The 6,987-nt window shown below is 45.0% G+C and overlaps 1 pseudogene; it reads left to right on the plus strand.

Annotated features, from left to right (window-relative positions):
- Positions 1-366: 366 nt before the first annotated feature.
- LOC139275413 (U2 spliceosomal RNA) lies at positions 367-593 on the plus strand (annotated as a pseudogene).
- The last annotated feature ends 6,394 nt before the right edge of the window (positions 594-6,987 follow it).

Consider the following 6,987-nt stretch of genomic DNA (forward strand, 5'->3'; position numbering starts at 1 on the left):
TTAATCAAACCGAGTCTCCGTCTGCTCTCTCAGGTGAACGTAAAAGATCCCATGGCACATTTTGAAGAAGAGCAGGGGAATTCTCCCGGTGTCCTGGCCAAATTTTTATCCTCAGCCAACTTCAATAAAACAGATTATCTGGTCATTATCTCATTGATGTTTCCCACATTACAACAGTGACCACACTCAAAAAGTACTTACGGAGTATAAAAGCAAAGAAGTCCTACTACAAGTGTACATGGTATTGGTGCGGCCTCACCTGGAGTACTGCGTACAGTTTTGGTCTTCGTATTTAAGGAAGGATACAGTGCATTGGAGGCTGTTCAGAGAAGGTTCACAAGGTTGATTCCAGAGATGAGGGGGTTGACTTCTTCTCGGCCTTTTGGCTAAGATCATGCGTAACTGACCTGACAGGGGAGTAACCATGACCCCAACATGGTTCTCCCTGGATCAGGAAGGTGGTTCTCCTATGCTTTTTGGAAATAGGAGGTGGGTGGGGTGGCTTGACCCATCCACCGGGGTGTGTGGGGTTGCTGACCCATCCACCTCCATGGCACGAACCTGGTATTGCAGTACTTCCAGGAATGGTGCTTGGGCTCTAGGCCTTTTGGCTAAGAGCATTAGCGCAGGGTGATCCTTGATGTGTGCAAGGTGACCTCTTGCGTTTGTGATCTGACAAAGAATTGGAAAGATTGGCTACGATTAATTAAAAAAAATTTTTAGTAAAAAAAAAAGATGAGGGGGTTGACTTATGAAGACAGGTTGAGTAGGTTGAGCCTATACTCAGTGGAGTTCAGAAGAATGAGAAGTGATCTTATCGAAACATATAAGATTATGAGGGGGCTCGACAAGGTGGATGCAGAGAGGATATTTCCACTCATAGGGGAAACTAAAACTCGGGAGCATAGTCTCAGAATAAGGAGCCACCCATTTAAACCTGAGATGAGGAGGAATTTCTTCTCTCAGGGTTGTAAACCTGTGGAATTCTCGGCCCCAGAGAGCTGTGGAGGCTGGGTCATTGAATATATTTAAGGTAAAGATAGACAGATTTTTGAGTGACAAGGGAATAAAGGGTTATGGGGACCGGCATGGAAGTGGACTTGAGTCCATGATCAGATCAGCCATGACCTTATTAAATGGTGGAGCAGGCTCGAGGGGCTAGGTGGCCTACTCCTGCTCCTATTTCTTATGTTCTTATGTACTTCATTGGCTGTAAAGTGCTTTGAGACGTCCGGTGGTCATGAAAGGCGATTTATAAATGCAAGTCCTTCTTTCTTTCTTTGACGTTTGTGGGAGCTTGCTGTGCGCATAGTGGCTGCCGCATTTCCTACATTACAACAGTGACTAGACTTCAAAAGTACTTCATTGGTTGTGAAATGGTTTGGGAGGTCCTGAGAAACGAAAAGCCCGTGTGGTGGCTGGTGTGCAAGTTCTTTCCATCTTTATAACTGATCACCATAAAAGAGTTTGGAGGTGTTTTTACCGGGTTCAGAGCACAACCAGGCCTGCAAATCGACAAATAGGAAAAAGACTGAAAATAGCAGGAAATCTGAAACAAAAAATGCTGGAGCTACACAGCAGGTCATTCGGCACCTGTGAAAGGCAAAAAGAGAGATGAATATTCCGAGTCTTTCGAGACGCAATAACAAGCAGACACTTCATTAAAGTTGGATAAAAATAGAGAGAAAGAAAGGGTAGGAAATAACAACAGAGAAACCAATCAAAGAGAGATAGTTAATGATCAGTATAACAATCAACATAACAAAAACAGATCATCTGGTCATCATCACTTTGCTGGTTGTGGGAGCTTGCTGTGTGCACATTGACTGCTGCGTTTCCCACATTACAACAGCGACTATACTCCAAAAGTACTCAATTGCCTGGAAAGCGCTTTGGGACGTCCGGTGGTCGTGAAAAGCGCGATATAAATCCAATTCTTTCTTTCTTCTTTCGTCTTCTTAAAGAGCGATAGTTAATTGAGCCTTCTGGACTAAAAGCTGAATAGCTGTGCAGGCCACTATCCTGATCTCAACCATATACCCGTGAGGGCCTTGATAAGGGAACTGGGCAAGAAAGTGTATAAACAAATGACTCATTCTGTGGTGAACCAGTTCTTTTATCTGTTAATTTCATCATGTATTTGGCCTAGGGCTTACCTGGCCGAGCACGTAAATCCAGCGGACTTCAGTGGAAAGTGCGTCTTCGGTGGCTACTCAGCGATGGTCAAATAGCCAGCCAACATTCACTGTTGGGACTCAAGTCTGGAGAACGGTCCACTGGGACGAGGTAACAGATGGAGGGGTGGCTACCGCCTCCTGCAGAACCATACCACAGTCCTTCGGAGATCAAGAAATAAATAAGGGTGCGGCGAGATTGAAGACCTGAGGTTGGGGTGGAGTGTGAACATATATGCCTTACACACAAATGTTATTTTGAACTGCCAATGTAAATAATAAAGTTATGAGCGAGCAACCTAGTCTCATTCCTCAATAATCTGTAATGAAAAGCAAGGGCACATTAACACGTGGGCTGACGGGGCCATCAATTCCCGTGACCGCTAGAGCAGCAGTTCACCTTCTTCGTTGGGATTGGGTTTAATTGATTGTGGCGGGGAGGGGATTATGTGTAGAGGGGTGGGGACAGACCAAAAATATGAGTGCCCAGGCCACCCCCAGAATGCTTAATTCGACTCTGCTGACAAGGCTTTCATCCTAGGGTCTTAAGAGAAGTAGCGGCAGGGAGAGTGGATGCATTGTTTGTAATTTGCCAAAATTCCCTGGATTCTGGGGAAGTCCCAGCAGATTGGAAAACTGCAAATGTAACACCCCTATTCAAAAAAGGAGGCAGACAGAAAGCAGGAAACTATAGACCAGTTAGTCTAACATCTGTGATTGGGAAAATGTTGGAGTCCATTATTAAAGAAGCAGTAGCAGGACATTTGGAAAAGCAAAATTCGGTTAGGCAGAGTCAGCATGGATTTATGTAGGGGTAGTCATGTTTGACAAATTTACTGGAATTCTTTGAGGATGTAACGGAGAGGGTGGATAAAGGGGAACCAGTGGATGTGGTGTATTTGGACTTCCAGAAGGAATTTGACAAGGTGCCACATAAAAGGTTACTGCACAAGATAAAAGCTCACGGGGTTGGGGGTAATATATTAGCATGGATAGAGGATTGGCTAACTAACAGAGAACAGAGAGTCAGGATAAATGATTCATTCTCTGGTTGGCAACCAGTAACTAATGGGGTGCTGCAGGGATCAGTGCTGGGACCCCAACTATTTACAATCTATATAAACAACTTGGAAGAAAGGACTGAGTGTAACGTAGTCTAGTTTGCTGATGATACAAAGATGGGAGAAAAAGCAATGTGTGAAGAGGACACTTAAACCTGCAAAAGGATATAGACGGGCTAAGTGAGTGGGCAAAAATTTGGCAGATGGAGTATAATGTTGGAAAGTGTGAGGTCATGCATTTTGGCAGAAAAAAATCAAAGAGCAAGATATTATTTAAATGGAGAAAGATTGCAAAGTGCCGCAGTACAGCGAGACCTGGGGGTACTTTTGCATGAAACACAAAAGGATAGTATGAGGTTGGCTTATGAGGAAAGGTTGAGTAGGTTGGGCTTCTACTCATTGGAATTCAGAAGAGTGAGAGATGATCTTATGAAACTTATAAGATTATGAGGCTGCTTTACAAGGTGGGTGCAGAGAGGATGTTTCCACTGATGGGGGAAGACTAGAACTGGACGGCATGATCTTAGAATAAGGGGCCGCCTATCTAAAACTGAGATGAGGAGAAATTTCTTCTCTCAGAGGGTTGTAAATCTGTGGAATTCACTGCCTCATAGAGCTGTGGAAGCTGGGTCATTGAATAAATTTAAGACAGAAATAGACAGTTTCTTAAACAATAAGGGAATAAAGGGTTATGGGGAATGGGCGGGGAAGTGGAGCTGAGTCCATGATCAGATCAGCCATAATTTTATTGAATGGCGGAGCAGGCTCGAGGAGCCGTATGGCCTACCTACTCCTGCTCCTATTTCTTATGTTCTTATGTTCATATCAATGCCCGTGAGTCCCAGAGCTGCAGTTCAGCCTTCATCGTTGGGGTTGGATTTAATTGATTGTGGTGGGGAGGCGGGGAGGGGATTATGTGTAGAGGGGTGGGGACAGACCACAAATGTTAGTGCCCAGGCCACCCCCAGAATTCTTAATTCGATTCTGCTGACAAGGGCCCTCTCTGATAACCAGCATCATTACATAAAAACATTAGAGTCTTATCAAGGCCCTCACGGGGACATGGCTGAGATCGGGAGAGGAGCCTACACAACTATTCTTCTTTTAGTCCCGAAGGCTCAAGTACATAAGTGCAGGAAACACAAAACGTTAGAATGCAGGTACAGCAATAACCAGGAAGACAAATGGAATGTCGGCCTTTATTGCAAGGGGGATGGAGCGTAAAAGCAGAGAAGTCCTGCTACAACTGTACAGGGTATTGATGAGTCCACACCTGGAGTACTGCGTGCAGTTTTGGTCTCCATATTTAAGGAAGGATATACTTGCATTGGAGACAGTTCAGAGAAGGTTCACGAGGTTGGTTCCGGAGATGAAGGGGTTGTCTTATGAAGAAAGGTTCAGCAGGTTGGACTTAAACTCATTAGAGTTTAGCAGAATGAGAGGTGATCTTATTGAAATGTACAAGGCTCTGAGGGGGCTCGACAGGGTAGATGCTGAGAGGATGATTCCCCTCGTGGGAGAATCTAGAACTGGAGGGCATAGTTTCAGTTTAAGGGGTCGCCCATTTATAACGGAGATGAGGAGGAATTTCTTCGCTCAGAGGGTCGTGAATATTTGAAATTCTCTGCCCCAGAGAGTGTGGAGGCTGGGTCATTGAATATATTTAAGTTGGAGCTAGACAGATTTTTGAGCGATAAGGGAGTAAAGGGTATGGGGAGCGGGCAGGGAAATGGAGCTGAGTCCATGATCAGATCAGCCATGATCTTATTGAATGGCGGAGCAGGCTCGAGGGGCCAAATGACCTACTCCTGCTCCTAATTCTTATGTTCTTATGTTCTTATGTATTTTGTTATATAATGGGGGTTGCTACCAGCACCTGTGGAACCAAAGCACAGTTCTTCGCAGAGCAAGAAATAAAGAGGGGTGCAGCGAGATTGGAGACCTGAGGTTGGGGTGGAGTGTGAACATACATGCCTTGCACACAAATGTTATTTTTAATTGCCAACGGAAATAATGACCCTGAAATTGCGGTCGGAGGCTTCGCACGGGCAATTGCCTCCGACCTGAAAAATTTTAACGAAATGACCTGGTAGTCCCGGAGGAGCCCTGGATTCCGGTGGGGAGGTCTTCTCTTCCCGCGCTGTGAAGTGCGCTCCCGTCCTCCAGGTTCCCACACAGAAGGTGCAGTCACATGTGACTGCTCAGCCAATCAGATACAGTAAATGTAGAAACATAGAAAATAGGTGCAGGAGTAGGCCATTTGGCCTTTCGAGCCTGCACCACCATTCAATAAGATCATGGCTGATCATGCAACTTCAGGATCCCATTCCTGATTTCTCTCCAAACCCTTGATCCCTTTAGCCATAAGGACCACATCTAACTCCCTTTTGAATATATCTAATGAACTGGCCTCAACAACTTTCTGTGGTAGAGAATTCCACAGGTTCACAATTCTCTGAGCGAAGAAGTTTCTCCTCATCTCGGGCCTAAATGGCTTACCCCTTATCCTTAGACTGTGACTCCTGGTTCTGGACTTCCCCCAACATCGGGAACATTCTTCCTGCATCTAACCTATCCAATCCCATCAGATTTTTATATGTTTCTATGAGATCCCCTCTCATTCTTCTAATTTCCAGTGAATATAAGCCTAGTCGATCCAATCTTTCTTCATGTGTCAGTCCTGCCATCCCGGGAATCAGTCTGGTGAACCTTCGCTGCACTCCCTCAATAGCAAGAATGTCCTTCCTCACATTAGGAGACCAAAACTGAACACAATATTCCAGATGAGGCCTCACCAAGGCCCTGTACAACTGCAGTAAGACCTCCCTGCTCCTATACTCAAATCCTCTCGCTATGAAGGCCAACATGCCATTTGCCTTCTTCACCGCCTGCTGTACCTGCATGTCAACTTTCAATGACTGATGTACCATGACACCCAGGTCTCGTTGCACCTCCCCTATTCCACAGCTTTCTCATTAATAGCAATGAGAACTCCGTATATATGAGTTCTCATTGCTATTATTGAGAAAAAAAAACCAAACACACTAAACACCATAATAAAAAAATAAAAAACACACCTCACATAATTAAAATGTTTCGATTTTTAAAAAAAGTTTTTTTAATTAGTGTTCAAAAATAAACTTATCTGAGTCGGCAGGGTTTTTAAACAATAAAATGAGTTTTTAAAATTTCATTTTATTATATTTTTGTATGTTTTAGAACTCTTACACCTGTAAAATTTTATGTTTTAAAACTCTTACGCTCCAGCTTGACAGATCGGAATAGCCGGTTTTCAGCACATGCGCATTGTGCGCTGAAAATCGGCTTTTGCGATGCTTTCCCGGGGAGGCCGAGATTTCCAGGCCATTAAAGCTACGAATGAACAACTTAGTCTCATCCCTCAATAATGTATTACGAGAAGCAGGGGTGCCGTTAACGCATGGGCCAACAGAGCCTGTGCGTATGGGCCCTGAGACGAATATTAGACCTCTGCCGGGGTGGCCAGCCCTATCCAATAGGTGGTCGGCCTGTTGTCACCTGAGGAGCTAAGCACCTCCCCCCCATCCCACTGGAAGAGGAAACCACCAGTCAATGCCCGTGACTCCCAGAGCAGCAGTTCAGCCTTCTTCGTTGGAGTTGGGTTTAATTGAGTGTGACGGGGGCTGGGGGGGTGGATTGTGTGTAGAGGAGTGAGGACAGACAACGAATATTAATGCCCAGGCATCCCGCCCCCCCACCCCCGAGTATTCGTA

Source organism: Pristiophorus japonicus, chromosome 10 (assembly GCF_044704955.1).
Source record: "Pristiophorus japonicus isolate sPriJap1 chromosome 10, sPriJap1.hap1, whole genome shotgun sequence".
In the NCBI taxonomy this organism is placed as follows: domain Eukaryota; kingdom Metazoa; phylum Chordata; class Chondrichthyes; family Pristiophoridae; genus Pristiophorus; species Pristiophorus japonicus.